Consider the following 23,050-nt stretch of genomic DNA (forward strand, 5'->3'; position numbering starts at 1 on the left):
TCTTGTAGTGTGAGGTTAGACGGAGGGACTTTGGCACTGGAGAGGGTGGCTGAGACTTTCATCCTGATTTGCTCTGCTTCTGTGTGTGATAATTTATTAATCCGTATGGCGGTTTCTGTGGCTGTGATGAGGTCCACTATGGGCAACTGTTGTGGAGAAATGGCGAAATTGAAACCCTTCTACCCTCTCCAATCTTAGAAGAGGTTCACAAGTTTGTGGACAAGGCGCAGCGGGCCCAACACTCTCAAGGAAAAGAAAGACAACGCAGGAAATTTCACACCTTGCTTTCAAAAACCCACACTCCTCAGTCTGAAACCACACAACTCAGAGAAGAAAACACACCTGAAGACAGTCGGGAGAAATGGGTAAAGAACTTTTCAGACCGGAATCTCACTGAACCTGAAAAGAGGGTTTTAGCCAAAGGACTCAATTTCGCCATTTCTCCACAACAGTTGCCCATAGTGGACCTCATCACAGCCACAGAAACCGCCATACGGATTAATAAATTATCACACACAGAAGCAGAGCAAATCAGGATGAAAGTCTCAGCCACCCTCTCCAGTGCCAAAGTCCCTCCGTCTAACCTTACACTACAAGAAAAGAAGGCCGTCGCTTCCCTGAGCAAAGACCACAACATCACCATATTACCAGCGGATAAGGGAAGGTGCACCGTGGTCCTAAACACAACAGATTACCACACAAAGATCACTACTCTCCTCAGTGACAACAACACCTACGAAGCTTTAAAACAAGACCCCACAAGCAGCTACAAAAAGAAAGTTATAGCTTGCCTTCAAGACCTTGAAAAGGACAAAATCATTGACCGCCTCACATATCACCGCCTTTATCCAGGGGATGCCATACCCTGCATTTATGGACTTCCTAAAATCCACAAGGAAGGGGTCCCACTCAGACCCATAGTCAGTAGCATAAACTCAGCCACTTATAACATTGCAAAACACCTTGCTACCATCCTCACGCCTCTCGTGGGGAACACCCCACACCACATCAAGAACTCCCCCGACTTCACCGACAAGGTCCAGAAACTTACCCTGGATCCAGATGAAACCATGGTGTCCTTTGATGTAGTCTCTCTCTTCACTTGCATACCCACCACGGAAGCAGTGGAGACTGTCAGAAAACGACTACAAGAAGACAGCTCCTTGGAAGACAGGACCAACTTCACACCCGATCAGATTTGCACACTGTTAGACCTCTGCCTTACCACCACATACTTCAAATACAACGAAGGCTTCTACAGACAAAAACATGGCTGTGCCATGGGCTCCCCCGTGTCACCTATTGTAGCCAACCTTTACATGGAGAAAGTGGAAAGAAAGGCTCTTGGCTCGTTTAAAGGGAGAGTACCCAGCCACTGGTACAGATATGTGGACGACACCTGGGTCAAAATCAAGACACAAGAAGTGGAATCCTTCACTGCGCACATTAACGCCATGGATAAAAACATCAAGTTCACCAGGGAAGACACAAAGGACAACTGCTTGCCTTTCCTGGACTGCGCTGTGCACCTTGAAGAGAATGGCAACCTCAACATTGAAGTTTACCGGAAGCCCACACACACGGACCAGTACCTCCTCTTTGACTCCCATCACCCTCTGGAACACAAACTTGGAGTAATTAGGACCCTACACCACCGGGCAGAACTTGTTCCCTCTAAGCCTGAAGGGAAAAAGAAGGAACAAACACACGTAAAGGAAGCACTGAAAACATGTGGTTATCCGAACTGGGCGTTCATAAAGTCAGCAAAGAGGCACAGAAAAGAAGATCAGACACCAGCGAGGGAGGATAAGAAAGACAGACGCAACAACGTTGTCATCCCCTATGTAGCCGGTGTATCAGAGAAACTCAGGAGAGTTTTCTCCAAGCACGACATCCCAGTGTACTTCAGACCCAGCAACACACTCAGACACAAACTGGTTCACCCAAAAGACAAAACTCCAAAACACAGACTTAACAACGTGGTGTATGCTGTACAGTGCAGTGAGGAATGCCCAGACCTCTACATTGGCGAGACCAAACAGCCACTTCACAAGCGCATGGCACAACATAGAAGAGCCACCTCCACGGGACAAGACTCAGCAGTCCACCTGCATCTTAAGGATAAAGGTCACTCTTTCGAGGATGCCAATGTTCACATTTTGGACAGAGAGGACAGATGGTTTGAAAGAGGAGTGAAAGAGGCCATCTATGTCCACTGTGAGCGACCATCTTTGAACAGAGGCGGTGGTTTACGACACCAACTGTCGGCCATCTATAATCCAGTTTTGAGTTCCCTCCCCAGACGCCTTAACGCCCACTCACATCCTGGGCCATCTGACCTCAGGAATTCACATGACAAGGTGTGGCCAGGTTTCACAATGGGCTCACCCGAAACCCTGGCTGATTAGGTCCCACACCCGCTTTCACACCTGGGCGCATGTGATTAGAGGATCACCAGGGGGTCCTTTGTCCCTCCTTGGGGGATACTCCCACTGAGTTTAAATCTGGGACTCTCGGCCATTTGACCTTAGAACTGAAGAAGCTTCTCGGATGAGAGGTGAAACGTCTTCAAGCAACTTAAAGAAGTCCAGACGCTTTTCTTTGCAAACTCCTTTGACCATTCCACTTGTAAGCACAATCATAGTGGGTCACAGGCTGAACAAATATCCACAGGTGGTACGTGGCAGTCAGGTGAACAGGTCGCTGGTGGCAGGAAACTAAGTCAGTGCATCAGAGGGGGAAAGCCGAGATACAGTTTGTTAGGACGGGGGACTGTGGGTTTGGAGGATGGGTGCAACACTGAGTGTCCAGGAGCAAAATTCAGTGTTTGGATTGTTTTCTGGGTCTCCCATCTTCCTCTTCATCATTCTCCTCCACCCTTGGCTCCATCATCATCACTGTCGCTGTCGTCAGTGTCACTGTGATCGGTGTCACTGTCAGGACCACTCTCAGGGACACTGTCGCTGTCACTCAGCCTCCTCGTTATCCCAGAATGACCTCATTTCTTCAGCTATGGGATCTTCAGCTTGTTGGGCTGGGTTTATTTCCATTTCTCCTGCTGGGATCTCTGCTCTGTTATTGAGCCAGGGTTCTTCAACTTGAGGTGGATTTATTTCTATGCCTGCTGCTGGAACATCAGCCTCTTTCTCATCAGCCTCATCCTTCTGAAAATTGTCCTCCTCATCATCATCTTGTTGCAGTTGATTAATAACTTGACCCATAATACGGAGGTTTTCTTAAGTTAAGAGGCCACGCAACACACCGATCTCAAGCCAGTGGACCATCGGGTGAATTGCTTCAAAATCTGGATACTGCAGCAGTTCAAAAACCGGTTCATCGACTGCTACCCCTACAACAACAAATAGAGAAATATATTATTGTTGTCACTGACATGATGCCAAAACTGTCCACAAATTCCAATTTGTGCAAGATAACTACATAGGGAACAAAGAAACAATATTAATGAATATATGCATACATTTCATGGCAAAGATCTATCCCTTCAATGAAGTTGGCAGAACCCAGACCAGATGAGTGGACCAAACCTCCATCTTCAACTGGTGCTGTAATGAGGTCCAAAGCTTTGTGCAAGGTGTACGGTTTGTCAGATCTGAGTTTTTGTGCAATCATCAAGTGATGTTTCAGTGAATTTCTTCTCTCGTCTTTTGTTTTTCCTCCTTTCCTTTCTCTTCTTCGTCTTCCTTTCTTTGAGTGTCTGTTTGCTTTGAGGTTTTTCACTTTTTCCTTCGGAGCATTTGTTTCCTGACTTTGTTCCTGCTGCTTTTAGTGGATGCAAGCTCCTCTGTAGAAAGAAACACAATAGATATTATATTCCAACAAACAATCAATCACTCTGAAACAAGTTATTAGGACCATAAGTGACATCACTGTAAGGTATAATGATCAGTCAAGGCAGCATACCTGCAGCTGGTTGCTGATGAGTTTGAGCCCCGATGAGCAAGCATTTGGTGACAGCAGGAAGGAAAAAGGGGAGGAAGACTATACCATATTAATAATGTTGGCATAATGATAATAGGAAGGCCCCAACCCCGCCTTCCTAATGTGGGAGCCAACCAATAGGACCACTCCCTCCATAACTGCGACCAGTAAGAGCACGATCATCACCACCTAACAAGGTACCAGTGGTATGAAACACACACTTGTTGCATTCCACTTGTAAGCACAATCATAGTGGGTCACAGGCTGAACAAATATCCACAGGTGGTACGTGGCAGTCAGGTGAACAGGTCGCTGGTGGCAGGAAACTAAGTCAGTGCATCAGAGGGGGAAAGCCGAGATACAGTTTGTTAGGACGGGGGACTGTGGGTTTGGAGGATGGGTGCAACACTGAGTGTCCAGGAGCAAAATTCAGTGTTTGGATTGTTTTCTAGGTCTCCCATCTTCCTCTTCATCATTCTCCTCCACCCTTGGCTCCATCATCATCACTGTCGCTGTCGTCAGTGTCACTGTGATCGGTGTCACTGTCAGGACCACTCTCAGGGACACTGTCGCTGTCACTCAGCCTCCTCGTTATCCCAGAATGACCTCATTTCTTCAGCTATGGGATCTTCAGCTTGTTGGGCTGGGTTTATTTCCATTTCTCCTGCTGGGATCTCTGCTCTGTTATTGAGCCAGGGTTCTTCAACTTGAGGTGGATTTATTTCTATGCCTGCTGCTGGAACATCAGCCTCTTTCTCATCAGCCTCATCCTTCTGAAAATTGTCCTCCTCATCATCATCTTGTTGCAGTTGATTAATAACTTGACCCATAATACGGAGGTTTTCTTAAGTTAAGAGGCCACGCAACACACCGATCTCAAGCCAGTGGACCATCGGGTGAATTGCTTCAAAATCTGGATACTGCAGCAGTTCAAAAACCGGTTCATCGACTGCTACCCCTACAACAACAAATAGAGAAATATATTATTGTTGTCACTGACATGATGCCAAAACTGTCCACAAATTCCAATTTGTGCAAGATAACTACATAGGGAACAAAGAAACAATATTAATGAATATATGCATACATTTCATGGCAAAGATCTATCCCTTCAATGAAGTTGGCAGAACCCAGACCAGATGAGTGGACCAAACCTCCATCTTCAACTGGTGCTGTAATGAGGTCCAAAGCTTTGTGCAAGGTGTACGGTTTGTCAGATCTGAGTTTTTGTGCAATCATCAAGTGATGTTTCAGTGAATTTCTTCTCTCGTCTTTTGTTTTTCCTCCTTTCCTTTCTCAACGCCCAGTTCGGATAACCGCATGTTTTCAGTGCTTCCTTTATGTGTGTTTGTTCCTTCTTTTTCCCTTCAGGCTTAGAGGGAACATGTTCTGCCCGGTGGTGTAGGGTCCTAATTACTCCAAGTTTGTGTTCCAGAGGGTGATGGGAGTCAAAGAGGAGGTACTGGTCCGTGTGTGTGGGCTTCCGGTAAACTTCAATGTTGAGGTTGCCATTCTCTTCAAGGTGCACAGCGCAGTCCAGGAAAGGCAAGCAGTTGTACTTTGTGTCTTCCCTGGTGAACTTGATGTTTTTATCCACGGCGTTAATGTGCGCAGTGAAGGATTCCACTTCTTGTGTCTTGATTTTGACCCAGGTGTCATCTACATATCTATACCAGTGGCTGGGTACTCTCCCTTTAAACGAGCCAAGAGCCTTTCTTTCCACTTTCTCCATGTAAAGGTTGGCTACAATAGGTGACACGGGGAGCCCATGGCACAGCCATGTTTTTGTCTGTAGAAGCCTTCGTTGTATTTGAAGTATGTTGTGGTAAGGCAGAGGTCTAACAGTGTGCAGATCTGATCGGGTGTGAAGTTGGTCCTGTCTTCCAAGGAGCTGTCTTCTTGTAGTCGTTTTCTGACAGTCTCCACTGCTTCCGTGGTGGGTATGCAAGTGAAGAGAGAGACTACATCAAAGGACACCATGGTTTCATATGGATCCAGGGTAAGTTTCTGGACCTTGTCGGTGAAGTCGGTGGAGTTCTTGATGTGGTGTGGGGTGTTCCCCACGAGAGGGTGAGGATGGTAGCAAGGTGTTTTGCAATGTTATAAGTGGCTGAGTTTATGCTACTGACTATGGGTCTGAGTGGGACCCCTTCCTTGTGGATTTTAGGAAGTCCATAAATGCAGGGTATGGCATCCCCTGGATAAAGGCGGTGATATTTGAGGCGGTCAATGATTTTGTCCTTTTCAAGGTCTTGAAGGCAAGCTATAACTTTCTTTTTGTAGCTGCTTGTGGGGTCTCGTTTTAAAGCTTCGTAGGTGTTGTTGTCACTGAGGAGAGTAGTGATCTTTGTGTGGTAATCTGTTGTGTTTAGGACCACGGTGCACCTTCCCTTATCCGCTGGTAATATGGTGATGTTGTGGTCTTTGCTCAGGGAAGCGACGGCCTTCTTTTCTTGTAGTGTGAGGTTAGACGGAGGGACTTTGGCACTGGAGAGGGTGGCTGAGACTTTCATCCTGATTTGCTCTGCTTCTGTGTGTGATAATTTATTAATCCGTATGGCGGTTTCTGTGGCTGTGATGAGGTCCACTATGGGCAACTGTTGTGGAGAAATGGCGAAATTGAAACCCTTCTACCCTCTCCAATCTTAGAAGAGGTTCACAAGTTTGTGGACAAGGCGCAGCGGGCCCAACACTCTCAAGGAAAAGAAAGACAACGCAGGAAATTTCACACCTTGCTTTCAAAAACCCACACTCCTCAGTCTGAAACCACACAACTCAGAGAAGAAAACACACCTGAAGACAGTCGGGAGAAATGGGTAAAGAACTTTTCAGACCGGAATCTCACTGAACCTGAAAAGAGGGTTTTAGCCAAAGGACTCAATTTCGCCATTTCTCCACAACAGTTGCCCATAGTGGACCTCATCACAGCCACAGAAACCGCCATACGGATTAATAAATTATCACACACAGAAGCAGAGCAAATCAGGATGAAAGTCTCAGCCACCCTCTCCAGTGCCAAAGTCCCTCCGTCTAACCTTACACTACAAGAAAAGAAGGCCGTCGCTTCCCTGAGCAAAGACCACAACATCACCATATTACCAGCGGATAAGGGAAGGTGCACCGTGGTCCTAAACACAACAGATTACCACACAAAGATCACTACTCTCCTCAGTGACAACAACACCTACGAAGCTTTAAAACAAGACCCCACAAGCAGCTACAAAAAGAAAGTTATAGCTTGCCTTCAAGACCTTGAAAAGGACAAAATCATTGACCGCCTCACATATCACCGCCTTTATCCAGGGGATGCCATACCCTGCATTTATGGACTTCCTAAAATCCACAAGGAAGGGGTCCCACTCAGACCCATAGTCAGTAGCATAAACTCAGCCACTTATAACATTGCAAAACACCTTGCTACCATCCTCACGCCTCTCGTGGGGAACACCCCACACCACATCAAGAACTCCCCCGACTTCACCGACAAGGTCCAGAAACTTACCCTGGATCCAGATGAAACCATGGTGTCCTTTGATGTAGTCTCTCTCTTCACTTGCATACCCACCACGGAAGCAGTGGAGACTGTCAGAAAACGACTACAAGAAGACAGCTCCTTGGAAGACAGGACCAACTTCACACCCGATCAGATTTGCACACTGTTAGACCTCTGCCTTACCACCACATACTTCAAATACAACGAAGGCTTCTACAGACAAAAACATGGCTGTGCCATGGGCTCCCCCGTGTCACCTATTGTAGCCAACCTTTACATGGAGAAGTGGAAAGAAAGGCTCTTGGCTCGTTTAAAGGGAGAGTACCCAGCCACTGGTACAGATATGTGGACGACACCTGGGTCAAAATCAAGACACAAGAAGTGGAATCCTTCACTGCGCACATTAACGCCATGGATAAAAACATCAAGTTCACCAGGGAAGACACAAAGGACAACTGCTTGCCTTTCCTGGACTGCGCTGTGCACCTTGAAGAGAATGGCAACCTCAACATTGAAGTTTACCGGAAGCCCACACACACGGACCAGTACCTCCTCTTTGACTCCCATCACCCTCTGGAACACAAACTTGGAGTAATTAGGACCCTACACCACCGGGCAGAACTTGTTCCCTCTAAGCCTGAAGGGAAAAAGAAGGAACAAACACACGTAAAGGAAGCACTGAAAACATGTGGTTATCCGAACTGGGCGTTCATAAAGTCAGCAAAGAGGCACAGAAAAGAAGATCAGACACCAGCGAGGGAGGATAAGAAAGACAGACGCAACAACGTTGTCATCCCCTATGTAGCCGGTGTATCAGAGAAACTCAGGAGAGTTTTCTCCAAGCACGACATCCCAGTGTACTTCAGACCCAGCAACACACTCAGACACAAACTGGTTCACCCAAAAGACAAAACTCCAAAACACAGACTTAACAACGTGGTGTATGCTGTACAGTGCAGTGAGGAATGCCCAGACCTCTACATTGGCGAGACCAAACAGCCACTTCACAAGCGCATGGCACAACATAGAAGAGCCACCTCCACGGGACAAGACTCAGCAGTCCACCTGCATCTTAAGGATAAAGGTCACTCTTTCGAGGATGCCAATGTTCACATTTTGGACAGAGAGGACAGATGGTTTGAAAGAGGAGTGAAAGAGGCCATCTATGTCCACTGTGAGCGACCATCTTTGAACAGAGGCGGTGGTTTACGACACCAACTGTCGGCCATCTATAATCCAGTTTTGAGTTCCCTCCCCAGACGCCTTAACGCCCACTCACATCCTGGGCCATCTGACCTCAGGAATTCACATGACAAGGTGTGGCCAGGTTTCACAATGGGCTCACCCGAAACCCTGGCTGATTAGGTCCCACACCCGCTTTCACACCTGGGCGCATGTGATTAGAGGATCACCAGGGGGTCCTTTGTCCCTCCTTGGGGGGATACTCCCACTGAGTTTAAATCTGGGACTCTCGGCCATTTGACCTTAGAACTGAAGAAGCTTCTCGGATGAGAGGTGAAACGTCTTCAAGCAACTTAAAGAAGTCCAGACGCTTTTCTTTGCAAACTCCTTTGACCATTCCACTTGTAAGCACAATCATAGTGGGTCACAGGCTGAACAAATATCCACAGGTGGTACGTGGCAGTCAGGTGAACAGGTCGCTGGTGGCAGGAAACTAAGTCAGTGCATCAGAGGGGGAAAGCCGAGATACAGTTTGTTAGGACGGGGGACTGTGGGTTTGGAGGATGGGTGCAACACTGAGTGTCCAGGAGCAAAATTCAGTGTTTGGATTGTTTTCTGGGTCTCCCATCTTCCTCTTCATCATTCTCCTCCACCCTTGGCTCCATCATCATCACTGTCGCTGTCGTCAGTGTCACTGTGATCGGTGTCACTGTCAGGACCACTCTCAGGGACACTGTCGCTGTCACTCAGCCTCCTCGTTATCCCAGAATGACCTCATTTCTTCAGCTATGGATCTTCAGCTTGTTGGGCTGGGTTTATTTCCATTTCTCCTGCTGGGATCTCTGCTCTGTTATTGAGCCAGGGTTCTTCAACTTGAGGTGGATTTATTTCTATGCCTGCTGCTGGAACATCAGCCTCTTTCTCATCAGCCTCATCCTTCTGAAAATTGTCCTCCTCATCATCATCTTGTTGCAGTTGATTAATAACTTGACCCATAATACGGAGGTTTTCTTAAGTTAAGAGGCCACGCAACACACCGATCTCAAGCCAGTGGACCATCGGGTGAATTGCTTCAAAATCTGGATACTGCAGCAGTTCAAAAACCGGTTCATCGACTGCTACCCTACAACAACAAATAGAGAAATATATTATTGTTGTCACTGACATGATGCCAAAACTGTCCACAAATTCCAATTTGTGCAAGATAACTACATAGGGAACAAAGAAACAATATTAATGAATATATGCATACATTTCATGGCAAAGATCTATCCCTTCAATGAAGTTGGCAGAACCCAGACCAGATGAGTGGACCAAACCTCCATCTTCAACTGGTGCTGTAATGAGGTCCAAAGCTTTGTGCAAGGTGTACGGTTTGTCAGATCTGAGTTTTTGTGCAATCATCAAGTGATGTTTCAGTGAATTTCTTCTCTCGTCTTTTGTTTTTCCTCCTTTCCTTTCTCTTCTTCGTCTTCCTTTCTTTGAGTGTCTGTTTGCTTTGAGGTTTTTCACTTTTTCCTTCGGAGCATTTGTTTCCTGACTTTGTTCCTGCTGCTTTTAGTGGATGCAAGCTCCTCTGTAGAAAGAAACACAATAGATATTATATTCCAACAAACAATCAATCACTCTGAAACAAGTTATTAGGACCATAAGTGACATCACTGTAAGGTATAATGATCAGTCAAGGCAGCATACCTGCAGCTGGTTGCTGATGAGTTTGAGCCCCGATGAGCAAGCATTTGGTGACAGCAGGAAGGAAAAGGGGAGGAAGACTATACCATATTAATAATGTTGCATAATGATAATAGGAAGGCCCCAACCCCGCCTTCCTAATGTGGGAGCCAACCAATAGGACCACTCCCTCCATAACTGCGACCAGTAAGAGCACGATCATCACCACCTAACAAGGTACCAGTGGTATGAAACACACACTTGTTGCATTCCACTTGTAAGCACAATCATAGTGGGTCACAGGCTGAACAAATATCCACAGGTGGTACGTGGCAGTCAGGTGAACAGGTCGCTGGTGGCAGGAAACTAAGTCAGTGCATCAGAGGGGAAAGCCGAGATACAGTTTGTTAGGACGGGGGACTGTGGGTTTGGAGGATGGGTGCAACACTGAGTGTCCAGGAGCAAAATTCAGTGTTTGGATTGTTTTCTAGGTCTCCCATCTTCCTCTTCATCATTCTCCTCCACCCTTGGCTCCATCATCATCACTGTCGCTGTCGTCAGTGTCACTGTGATCGGTGTCACTGTCAGGACCACTCTCAGGGACACTGTCGCTGTCACTCAGCCTCCTCGTTATCCCAGAATGACCTCATTTCTTCAGCTATGGGATCTTCAGCTGTTGGGCTGGGTTTATTTCCATTTCTCCTGCTGGGATCTCTGCTCTGTTATTGAGCCAGGGTTCTTCAACTTGAGGTGGATTTATTTCTATGCCTGCTGCTGGAACATCAGCCTCTTTCTCATCAGCCTCATCCTTCTGAAAATTGTCCTCCTCATCATCATCTTGTTGCAGTTGATTAATAACTTGACCCATAATACGGAGGTTTCTTAAGTTAAGAGGCCACGCAACACACCGATCTCAAGCCAGTGGACCATCGGGTGAATTGCTTCAAAATCTGGATACTGCAGCAGTTCAAAAACCGGTTCATCGACTGCTACCCCTACAACAACAAATAGAGAAATATATTATTGTTGTCACTGACATGATGCCAAAACTGTCCACAAATTCCAATTTGTGCAAGATAACTACATAGGGAACAAAGAAACAATATTAATGAATATATGCATACATTTCATGGCAAAGATCTATCCCTTCAATGAAGTTGGCAGAACCCAGACCAGATGAGTGGACCAAACCTCCATCTTCAACTGGTGCTGTAATGAGGTCCAAAGCTTTGTGCAAGGTGTACGGTTTGTCAGATCTGAGTTTTGTGCAATCATCAAGTGATGTTTCAGTGAATTTCTTCTCTCGTCTTTTGTTTTTCCTCCTTTCCTTTCTCAACGCCCAGTTCGGATAACCGCATGTTTTCAGTGCTTCCTTTATGTGTGTTTGTTCCTTCTTTTTCCCTTCAGGCTTAGAGGGAACATGTTCTGCCCGGTGGTGTAGGGTCCTAATTACTCCAAGTTTGTGTTCCAGAGGGTGATGGGAGTCAAAGAGGAGGTACTGGTCCGTGTGTGTGGGCTTCCGGTAAACTTCAATGTTGAGGTTGCCATTCTCTTCAAGGTGCACAGCGCAGTCCAGGAAAGGCAAGCAGTTGTCCTTTGTGTCTTCCCTGGTGAACTTGATGTTTTTATCCACGGCGTTAATGTGCGCAGTGAAGGATTCCACTTCTTGTGTCTTGATTTTGACCCAGGTGTCATCTACATATCTATACCAGTGGCTGGGTACTCTCCCTTTAAACGAGCCAAGAGCCTTTCTTTCCACTTTCTCCATGTAAAGGTTGGCTACAATAGGTGACACGGGGGAGCCCATGGCACAGCCATGTTTTGTCTGTAGAAGCCTTCGTTGTATTTGAAGTATGTTGTGGTAAGGCAGAGGTCTAACAGTGTGCAGATCTGATCGGGTGTGAAGTTGGTCCTGTCTTCCAAGGAGCTGTCTTCTTGTAGTCGTTTTCTGACAGTCTCCACTGCTTCCGTGGTGGGTATGCAAGTGAAGAGAGAGACTACATCAAAGGACACCATGGTTTCATATGGATCCAGGGTAAGTTTCTGGACCTTGTCGGTGAAGTCGGTGGAGTTCTTGATGTGGTGTGGGGTGTTCCCCACGAGAGGCGTGAGGATGGTAGCAAGGTGTTTTGCAATGTTATAAGTGGCTGAGTTTATGCTACTGACTATGGGTCTGAGTGGGACCCCTTCCTTGTGGATTTTAGGAAGTCCATAAATGCAGGGTATGGCATCCCCTGGATAAAGGCGGTGATATTTGAGGCGGTCAATGATTTTGTCCTTTTCAAGGTCTTGAAGGCAAGCTATAACTTTCTTTTTGTAGCTGCTTGTGGGGTCTCGTTTTAAAGCTTCGTAGGTGTTGTTGTCACTGAGGAGAGTAGTGATCTTTGTGTGGTAATCTGTTGTGTTTAGGACCACGGTGCACCTTCCCTTATCCGCTGGTAATATGGTGATGTTGTGGTCTTTGCTCAGGGAAGCGACGGCCTTCTTTTCTTGTAGTGTGAGGTTAGACGGAGGGACTTTGGCACTGGAGAGGGTGGCTGAGACTTTCATCCTGATTTGCTCTGCTTCTGTGTGTGATAATTTATTAATCCGTATGGCGGTTTCTGTGGCTGTGATGAGGTCCACTATGGGCAACTGTTGTGGAGAAATGGCGAAATTGAAACCCTTCTACCCTCTCCAATCTTAGAAGAGGTTCACAAGTTTGTGGACAAGGCGCAGCGGGCCCAACACTCTCAAGGAAAAGAAAGACAACGCAGGAAATTTCACACCTTGCTTTCAAAAACCCACACTCCTCAGTCTGAAACCACACAACTCAGAGAAGAAAACACACCTGAAGACAGTCGGGAGAAATGGGTAAAGAACTTTTCAGACCGGAATCTCACTGAACCTGAAAAGAGGGTTTTAGCCAAAGGACTCAATTTCGCCATTTCTCCACAACAGTTGCCCATAGTGGACCTCATCACAGCCACAGAAACCGCCATACGGATTAATAAATTATCACACACAGAAGCAGAGCAAATCAGGATGAAAGTCTCAGCCACCCTCTCCAGTGCCAAAGTCCCTCCGTCTAACCTTACACTACAAGAAAAGAAGGCCGTCGCTTCCCTGAGCAAAGACCACAACATCACCATATTACCAGCGGATAAGGGAAGGTGCACCGTGGTCCTAAACACAACAGATTACCACACAAAGATCACTACTCTCCTCAGTGACAACAACACCTACGAAGCTTTAAAACAAGACCCACAAGCAGCTACAAAAAGAAAGTTATAGCTTGCCTTCAAGACCTTGAAAAGGACAAAATCATTGACCGCCTCACATATCACCGCCTTTATCCAGGGGATGCCATACCCTGCATTTATGGACTTCCTAAAATCCACAAGGAAGGGGTCCCACTCAGACCCATAGTCAGTAGCATAAACTCAGCCACTTATAACATTGCAAAACACCTTGCTACCATCCTCACGCCTCTCGTGGGGAACACCCCACACCACATCAAGAACTCCCCCGACTTCACCGACAAGGTCCAGAAACTTACCCTGGATCCAGATGAAACCATGGTGTCCTTTGATGTAGTCTCTCTCTTCACTTGCATACCCACCACGGAAGCAGTGGAGACTGTCAGAAAACGACTACAAGAAGACAGCTCCTTGGAAGACAGGACCAACTTCACACCCGATCAGATTTGCACACTGTTAGACCTCTGCCTTACCACCACATACTTCAAATACAACGAAGGCTTCTACAGACAAAAACATGGCTGTGCCATGGGCTCCCCCGTGTCACCTATTGTAGCCAACCTTTACATGGAGAAAGTGGAAAGAAAGGCTCTTGGCTCGTTTAAAGGGAGAGTACCCAGCCACTGGTACAGATATGTGGACGACACCTGGGTCAAAATCAAGACACAAGAAGTGGAATCCTTCACTGCGCACATTAACGCCATGGATAAAAACATCAAGTTCACCAGGGAAGACACAAAGGACAACTGCTTGCCTTTCCTGGACTGCGCTGTGCACCTTGAAGAGAATGGCAACCTCAACATTGAAGTTTACCGGAAGCCCACACACACGGACCAGTACCTCCTCTTTGACTCCCATCACCCTCTGGAACACAAACTTGGAGTAATTAGGACCCTACACCACCGGGCAGAACTTGTTCCCTCTAAGCCTGAAGGGAAAAAGAAGGAACAAACACACGTAAAGGAAGCACTGAAAACATGTGGTTATCCGAACTGGGCGTTCATAAAGTCAGCAAAGAGGCACAGAAAAGAAGATCAGACACCAGCGAGGGAGGATAAGAAAGACAGACGCAACAACGTTGTCATCCCCTATGTAGCCGGTGTATCAGAGAAACTCAGGAGAGTTTTCTCCAAGCACGACATCCCAGTGTACTTCAGACCCAGCAACACACTCAGACACAAACTGGTTCACCCAAAAGACAAAACTCCAAAACACAGACTTAACAACGTGGTGTATGCTGTACAGTGCAGTGAGGAATGCCCAGACCTCTACATTGGCGAGACCAAACAGCCACTTCACAAGCGCATGGCACAACATAGAAGAGCCACCTCCACGGGACAAGACTCAGCAGTCCACCTGCATCTTAAGGATAAAGGTCACTCTTTCGAGGATGCCAATGTTCACATTTTGGACAGAGAGGACAGATGGTTTGAAAGAGGAGTGAAAGAGGCCATCTATGTCCACTGTGAGCGACCATCTTTGAACAGAGGCGGTGGTTTACGACACCAACTGTCGGCCATCTATAATCCAGTTTTGAGTTCCCTCCCCAGACGCCTTAACGCCCACTCACATCCTGGGCCATCTGACCTCAGGAATTCACATGACAAGGTGTGGCCAGGTTTCACAATGGGCTCACCCGAAACCCTGGCTGATTAGGTCCCACACCCGCTTTCACACCTGGGCGCATGTGATTAGAGGATCACCAGGGGTCCTTTGTCCCTCCTTGGGGGATACTCCCACTGAGTTTAAATCTGGGACTCTCGGCCATTTGACCTTAGAACTGAAGAAGCTTCTCGGATGAGAGGTGAAACGTCTTCAAGCAACTTAAAGAAGTCCAGACGCTTTTCTTTGCAAACTCCTTTGACCATTCCACTTGTAAGCACAATCATAGTGGGTCACAGGCTGAACAAATATCCACAGGTGGTACGTGGCAGTCAGGTGAACAGGTCGCTGGTGGCAGGAAACTAAGTCAGTGCATCAGAGGGGGAAAGCCGAGATACAGTTTGTTAGGACGGGGGACTGTGGGTTTGGAGGATGGGTGCAACACTGAGTGTCCAGGAGCAAAATTCAGTGTTTGGATTGTTTTCTGGGTCTCCCATCTTCCTCTTCATCATTCTCCTCCACCCTTGGCTCCATCATCATCACTGTCGCTGTCGTCAGTGTCACTGTGATCGGTGTCACTGTCAGGACCACTCTCAGGGACACTGTCGCTGTCACTCAGCCTCCTCGTTATCCCAGAATGACCTCATTTCTTCAGCTATGGGATCTTCAGCTTGTTGGGCTGGGTTTATTTCCATTTCTCCTGCTGGGATCTCTGCTCTGTTATTGAGCCAGGGTTCTTCAACTTGAGGTGGATTTATTTCTATGCCTGCTGCTGGAACATCAGCCTCTTTCTCATCAGCCTCATCCTTCTGAAAATTGTCCTCCTCATCATCATCTTGTTGCAGTTGATTAATAACTTGACCCATAATACGGAGGTTTTCTTAAGTTAAGAGGCCACGCAACACACCGATCTCAAGCCAGTGGACCATCGGGTGAATTGCTTCAAAATCTGGATACTGCAGCAGTTCAAAAACCGGTTCATCGACTGCTACCCCTACAACAACAAATAGAGAAATATATTATTGTTGTCACTGACATGATGCCAAAACTGTCCACAAATTCCAATTTGTGCAAGATAACTACATAGGGAACAAAGAAACAATATTAATGAATATATGCATACATTTCATGGCAAAGATCTATCCCTTCAATGAAGTTGGCAGAACCCAGACCAGATGAGTGGACCAAACCTCCATCTTCAACTGGTGCTGTAATGAGGTCCAAAGCTTTGTGCAAGGTGTACGGTTTGTCAGATCTGAGTTTTTGTGCAATCATCAAGTGATGTTTCAGTGAATTTCTTCTCTCGTCTTTTGTTTTTCCTCCTTTCCTTTCTCTTCTTCGTCTTCCTTTCTTTGAGTGTCTGTTTGCTTTGAGGTTTTTCACTTTTTCCTTCGGAGCATTTGTTTCCTGACTTTGTTCCTGCTGCTTTTAGTGGATGCAAGCTCCTCTGTAGAAAGAAACACAATAGATATTATATTCCAACAAACAATCAATCACTCTGAAACAAGTTATTAGGACCATAAGTGACATCACTGTAAGGTATAATGATCAGTCAAGGCAGCATACCTGCAGCTGGTTGCTGATGAGTTTGAGCCCCGATGAGCAAGCATTTGGTGACAGCAGGAAGGAAAAAGGGGAGGAAGACTATACCATATTAATAATGTTGGCATAATGATAATAGGAAGGCCCCAACCCCGCCTTCCTAATGTGGGAGCCAACCAATAGGACCACTCCCTCCATAACTGCGACCAGTAAGAGCACGATCATCACCACCTAACAAGGTACCAGTGGTATGAAACACACACTTGTTGCATTCCACTTGTAAGCACAATCATAGTGGGTCACAGGCTGAACAAATATCCACAGGTGGTACGTGGCAGTCAGGTGAACAGGTCGCTGGTGGCAGGAAACTAAGTCAGTGCATCAGAGGGGAAAGCCGAGATACAGTTTGTTAGGACGGGGGACTGTGGGTTTGGAGGATGGGTGCAACACTGAGTGTCCAGGAGCAAAATTCAGTGTTTGGATTGTTTTCTGGGTCTCCCATCTTCCTCTTCATCATTCTCCTCCACCCTTGGCTCCATCATCATCACTGTCGCTGTCGTCAGTGTCACTGTGATCGGTGTCACTGTCAGGACCACTCTCAGGGACACTGTCGCTGTCACTCAGCCTCCTCGTTATCCCAGAATGACCTCATTTCTTCAGCTATGGGATCTTCAGCTTGTTGGGCTGGGTTTATTTCCATTTCTCCTGCTGGGATCTCTGCTCTGTTATTGAGCCAGGGTTCTTCAACTTGAGGTGGATTTATTTCTATGCCTGCTGCTGGAACATCAGCCTCTTTCTCATCAGCCTCATCCTTCTGAAAATTGTCCTCCTCATCATCATCTTGTTGCAGTTGATTAATAACTTGACCCATAATACGGAGGTTTTCTTAAGTTAAGAGGCCACGCAACACACCGATCTCAAGCCAGTGGACCATCGGGTGAATTGCTTCAAAATCTGGATACTGCAGCAGTTCAAAAACCGGTTCATCGACTGCTACCCCTACAACAACAAATAGAGAAATATATTATTGTTGTCACTGACATGATGCCAAAACTGTCCACAAATTCCAATTTGTGCAAGATAACTACATAGGGAACAAAGAAACAATATTAATGAATATATGCATACATTTCATGGCAAAGATCTATCCCTTCAATGAAGTTGGCAGAACCCAGACCAGATGAGTGGACCAAACCTCCATCTTCAACTGGTGCTGTAATGAGGTCCAAAGCTTTGTGCAAGGTGTACGGTTTGTCAGATCTGAGTTTTTGTGCAATCATCAAGTGATGTTTCAGTGAATTTCTTCTCTCGTCTTTTGTTTTTCCTCCTTTCCTTTCTCTTCTTCGTCTTCCTTTCTTTGAGTGTCTGTTTGCTTTGAGGTTTTTCACTTTTTCCTTCGGAGCATTTGTTTCCTGACTTTGTTCCTGCTGCTTTTAGTGGATGCAAGCTCCTCTGTAGAAAGAAACACAATAGATATTATATTCCAACAAACAATCAATCACTCTGAAACAAGTTATTAGGACCATAAGTGACATCACTGTAAGGTATAATGATCAGTCAAGGCAGCATACCTGCAGCTGGTTGCTGATGAGTTTGAGCCCCGATGAGCAAGCATTTGGTGACAGCAGGAAGGAAAAAGGGGAGGAAGACTATACCATATTAATAATGTTGGCATAATGATAATAGGAAGGCCCCAACCCCGCCTTCCTAATGTGGGAGCCAACCAATAGGACCACTCCCTCCATAACTGCGACCAGTAAGAGCACGATCATCACCACCTAACAAGGTACCAGTGGTATGAAACACACACTTGTTGCATTCCACTTGTAAGCACAATCATAGTGGGTCACAGGCTGAACAAATATCCACAGGTGGTACGTGGCAGTCAGGTGAACAGGTCGCTGGTGGCAGGAAACTAAGTCAGTGCATCAGAGGGGGAAAGCCGAGATACAGTTTGTTAGGACGGGGGACTGTGGGTTTGGAGGATGGGTGCAACACTGAGTGTCCAGGAGCAAAATTCAGTGTTTGGATTGTTTTCTAGGTCTCCCATCTTCCTCTTCATCATTCTCCTCCACCCTTGGCTCCATCATCATCACTGTCGCTGTCGTCAGTGTCACTGTGATCGGTGTCACTGTCAGGACCACTCTCAGGGACACTGTCGCTGTCACTCAGCCTCCTCGTTATCCCAGAATGACCTCATTTCTTCAGCTATGGGATCTTCAGCTTGTTGGGCTGGGTTTATTTCCATTTCTCCTGCTGGGATCTCTGCTCTGTTATTGAGCCAGGGTTCTTCAACTTGAGGTGGATTTATTTCTATGCCTGCTGCTGGAACATCAGCCTCTTTCTCATCAGCCTCATCCTTCTGAAAATTGTCCTCCTCATCATCATCTTGTTGCAGTTGATTAATAACTTGACCCATAATACGGAGGTTTTCTTAAGTTAAGAGGCCACGCAACACACCGATCTCAAGCCAGTGGACCATCGGGTGAATTGCTTCAAAATCTGGATACTGCAGCAGTTCAAAAACCGGTTCATCGACTGCTACCCCTACAACAACAAATAGAGAAATATATTATTGTTGTCACTGACATGATGCCAAAACTGTCCACAAATTCCAATTTGTGCAAGATAACTACATAGGGAACAAAGAAACAATATTAATGAATATATGCATACATTTCATGGCAAAGATCTATCCCTTCAATGAAGTTGGCAGAACCCAGACCAGATGAGTGGACCAAACCTCCATCTTCAACTGGTGCTGTAATGAGGTCCAAAGCTTTGTGCAAGGTGTACGGTTTGTCAGATCTGAGTTTTTGTGCAATCATCAAGTGATGTTTCAGTGAATTTCTTCTCTCGTCTTTTGTTTTTCCTCCTTTCCTTTCTCAACGCCCAGTTCGGATAACCGCATGTTTTCAGTGCTTCCTTTATGTGTGTTTGTTCCTTCTTTTCCCTTCAGGCTTAGAGGGAACATGTTCTGCCCGGTGGTGTAGGGTCCTAATTACTCCAAGTTTGTGTTCCAGAGGGTGATGGGAGTCAAAGAGGAGGTACTGGTCCGTGTGTGTGGGCTTCCGGTAAACTTCAATGTTGAGGTTGCCATTCTCTTCAAGGTGCACAGCGCAGTCCAGGAAAGGCAAGCAGTTGTCCTTTGTGTCTTCCCTGGTGAACTTGATGTTTTTATCCACGGCGTTAATGTGCGCAGTGAAGGATTCCACTTCTTGTGTCTTGATTTTGACCCAGGTGTCATCTACATATCTATACCAGTGGCTGGGTACTCTCCCTTTAAACGAGCCAAGAGCCTTTCTTTCCACTTTCTCCATGTAAAGGTTGGCTACAATAGGTGACACGGGGGAGCCCATGGCACAGCCATGTTTTTGTCTGTAGAAGCCTTCGTTGTATTTGAAGTATGTTGTGGTAAGGCAGAGGTCTAACAGTGTGCAGATCTGATCGGGTGTGAAGTTGGTCCTGTCTTCCAAGGAGCTGTCTTCTTGTAGTCGTTTTCTGACAGTCTCCACTGCTTCCGTGGTGGGTATGCAAGTGAAGAGAGAGACTACATCAAAGGACACCATGGTTTCATATGGATCCAGGGTAAGTTTCTGGACCTTGTCGGTGAAGTCGGTGGAGTTCTTGATGTGGTGTGGGGTGTTCCCCACGAGAGGCGTGAGGATGGTAGCAAGGTGTTTTGCAATGTTATAAGTGGCTGAGTTTATGCTACTGACTATGGGTCTGAGTGGGACCCCTTCCTTGTGGATTTTAGGAAGTCCATAAATGCAGGGTATGGCATCCCCTGGATAAAGGCGGTGATATTTGAGGCGGTCAATGATTTTGTCCTTTTCAAGGTCTTGAAGGCAAGCTATAACTTTCTTTTTGTAGCTGCTTGTGGGGTCTCGTTTTAAAGCTTCATAGGTGTTGTTGTCACTGAGGAGAGTAGTGATCTTTGTGTGGTAATCTGTTGTGTTTAGGACCACGGTGCACCTTCCCTTATCCGCTGGTAATATGGTGATGTTGTGGTCTTTGCTCAGGGAAGCGACGGCCTTCTTTTCTTGTAGTGTGAGGTTAGACGGAGGGACTTTGGCACTGGAGAGGGTGGCTGAGACTTTCATCCTGATTTGCTCTGCTTCTGTGTGTGATAATTTATTAATCCGTATGGCGGTTTCTGTGGCTGTGATGAGGTCCACTATGGGCAACTGTTGTGGAGAAATGGCGAAATTGAAACCCTTCTACCCTCTCCAATCTTAGAAGAGGTTCACAAGTTTGTGGACAAGGCGCAGCGGGCCCAACACTCTCAAGGAAAAGAAAGACAACGCAGGAAATTTCACACCTTGCTTTCAAAAACCCACACTCCTCAGTCTGAAACCACACAACTCAGAGAAGAAAACACACCTGAAGACAGTCGGGAGAAATGGGTAAAGAACTTTTCAGACCGGAATCTCACTGAACCTGAAAAGAGGGTTTTAGCCAAAGGACTCAATTTCGCCATTTCTCCACAACAGTTGCCCATAGTGGACCTCATCACAGCCACAGAAACCGCCATACGGATTAATAAATTATCACACACAGAAGCAGAGCAAATCAGGATGAAAGTCTCAGCCACCCTCTCCAGTGCCAAAGTCCCTCCGTCTAACCTTACACTACAAGAAAAGAAGGCCGTCGCTTCCCTGAGCAAAGACCACAACATCACCATATTACCAGCGGATAAGGGAAGGTGCACCGTGGTCCTAAACACAACAGATTACCACACAAAGATCACTACTCTCCTCAGTGACAACAACACCTACGAAGCTTTAAAACAAGACCCCACAAGCAGCTACAAAAAGAAAGTTATAGCTTGCCTTCAAGACCTTGAAAAGGACAAAATCATTGACCGCCTCACATATCACCGCCTTTATCCAGGGGATGCCATACCCTGCATTTATGGACTTCCTAAAATCCACAAGGAAGGGGTCCCACTCAGACCCATAGTCAGTAGCATAAACTCAGCCACTTATAACATTGCAAAACACCTTGCTACCATCCTCACGCCTCTCGTGGGGAACACCCCACACCACATCAAGAACTCCCCCGACTTCACCGACAAGGTCCAGAAACTTACCCTGGATCCAGATGAAACCATGGTGTCCTTTGATGTAGTCTCTCTCTTCACTTGCATACCCACCACGGAAGCAGTGGAGACTGTCAGAAAACGACTACAAGAAGACAGCTCCTTGGAAGACAGGACCAACTTCACACCCGATCAGATTTGCACACTGTTAGACCTCTGCCTTACCACCACATACTTCAAATACAACGAAGGCTTCTACAGACAAAAACATGGCTGTGCCATGGGCTCCCCCGTGTCACCTATTGTAGCCAACCTTTACATGGAGGAAGTGGAAAGAAAGGCTCTTGGCTCGTTTAAAGGGAGAGTACCCAGCCACTGGTACAGATATGTGGACGACACCTGGGTCAAAATCAAGACACAAGAAGTGGAATCCTTCACTGCGCACATTAACGCCATGGATAAAAACATCAAGTTCACCAGGGAAGACACAAAGGACAACTGCTTGCCTTTCCTGGACTGCGCTGTGCACCTTGAAGAGAATGGCAACCTCAACATTGAAGTTTACCGGAAGCCCACACACACGGACCAGTACCTCCTCTTTGACTCCCATCACCCTCTGGAACACAAACTTGGAGTAATTAGGACCCTACACCACCGGGCAGAACTTGTTCCCTCTAAGCCTGAAGGGAAAAAGAAGGAACAAACACACGTAAAGGAAGCACTGAAAACATGTGGTTATCCGAACTGGGCGTTCATAAAGTCAGCAAAGAGGCACAGAAAAGAAGATCAGACACCAGCGAGGGAGGATAAGAAAGACAGACGCAACAACGTTGTCATCCCCTATGTAGCCGGTGTATCAGAGAAACTCAGGAGAGTTTTCTCCAAGCACGACATCCCAGTGTACTTCAGACCCAGCAACACACTCAGACACAAACTGGTTCACCCAAAAGACAAAACTCCAAAACACAGACTTAACAACGTGGTGTATGCTGTACAGTGCAGTGAGGAATGCCCAGACCTCTACATTGGCGAGACCAAACAGCCACTTCACAAGCGCATGGCACAACATAGAAGAGCCACCTCCACGGGACAAGACTCAGCAGTCCACCTGCATCTTAAGGATAAAGGTCACTCTTTCGAGGATGCCAATGTTCACATTTTGGACAGAGAGGACAGATGGTTTGAAAGAGGAGTGAAAGAGGCCATCTATGTCCACTGTGAGCGACCATCTTTGAACAGAGGCGGTGGTTTACGACACCAACTGTCGGCCATCTATAATCCAGTTTTGAGTTCCCTCCCCAGACGCCTTAACGCCCACTCACATCCTGGGCCATCTGACCT

At 46.6% G+C, this 23,050-nt stretch overlaps 3 long non-coding RNA genes across 3 annotated transcripts; all 3 read right to left on the reverse strand.

The window, feature by feature from the left end:
* Window positions 1-2,519: 2,519 nt before the first annotated feature.
* LOC109203779 (uncharacterized) lies at window positions 2,520-5,230 on the reverse strand. Its single transcript, XR_002063478.2, has 4 exons — window positions 5,027-5,230; window positions 3,922-4,897; window positions 3,479-3,802; window positions 2,520-3,349 (listed from the first exon to the last, which is right to left on the reverse strand). It is a non-coding gene; the product is annotated as an uncharacterized LOC109203779 (long non-coding RNA).
* A 4,763-nt stretch (window positions 5,231-9,993) lies between these two features.
* Window positions 9,994-10,375, reverse strand: LOC112848083 (uncharacterized). Its single transcript, XR_003222028.1, has 2 exons — window positions 10,310-10,375; window positions 9,994-10,190 (listed from the first exon to the last, which is right to left on the reverse strand). It is a non-coding gene; the product is annotated as an uncharacterized LOC112848083 (long non-coding RNA).
* A 5,014-nt stretch (window positions 10,376-15,389) lies between these two features.
* Window positions 15,390-19,548, reverse strand: LOC109203948 (uncharacterized). Its single transcript, XR_002063621.2, has 6 exons — window positions 19,345-19,548; window positions 18,240-19,215; window positions 17,797-18,120; window positions 16,693-17,667; window positions 16,250-16,573; window positions 15,390-16,120 (listed from the first exon to the last, which is right to left on the reverse strand). It is a non-coding gene; the product is annotated as an uncharacterized LOC109203948 (long non-coding RNA).
* Window positions 19,549-23,050: the final 3,502 nt, after the last annotated feature.

The sequence above is a fragment of the Oreochromis niloticus genome, linkage group LG10, assembly GCF_001858045.2.
Source record: "Oreochromis niloticus isolate F11D_XX linkage group LG10, O_niloticus_UMD_NMBU, whole genome shotgun sequence".
Taxonomy (NCBI): Eukaryota; Metazoa; Chordata; class Actinopteri; order Cichliformes; family Cichlidae; genus Oreochromis; species Oreochromis niloticus.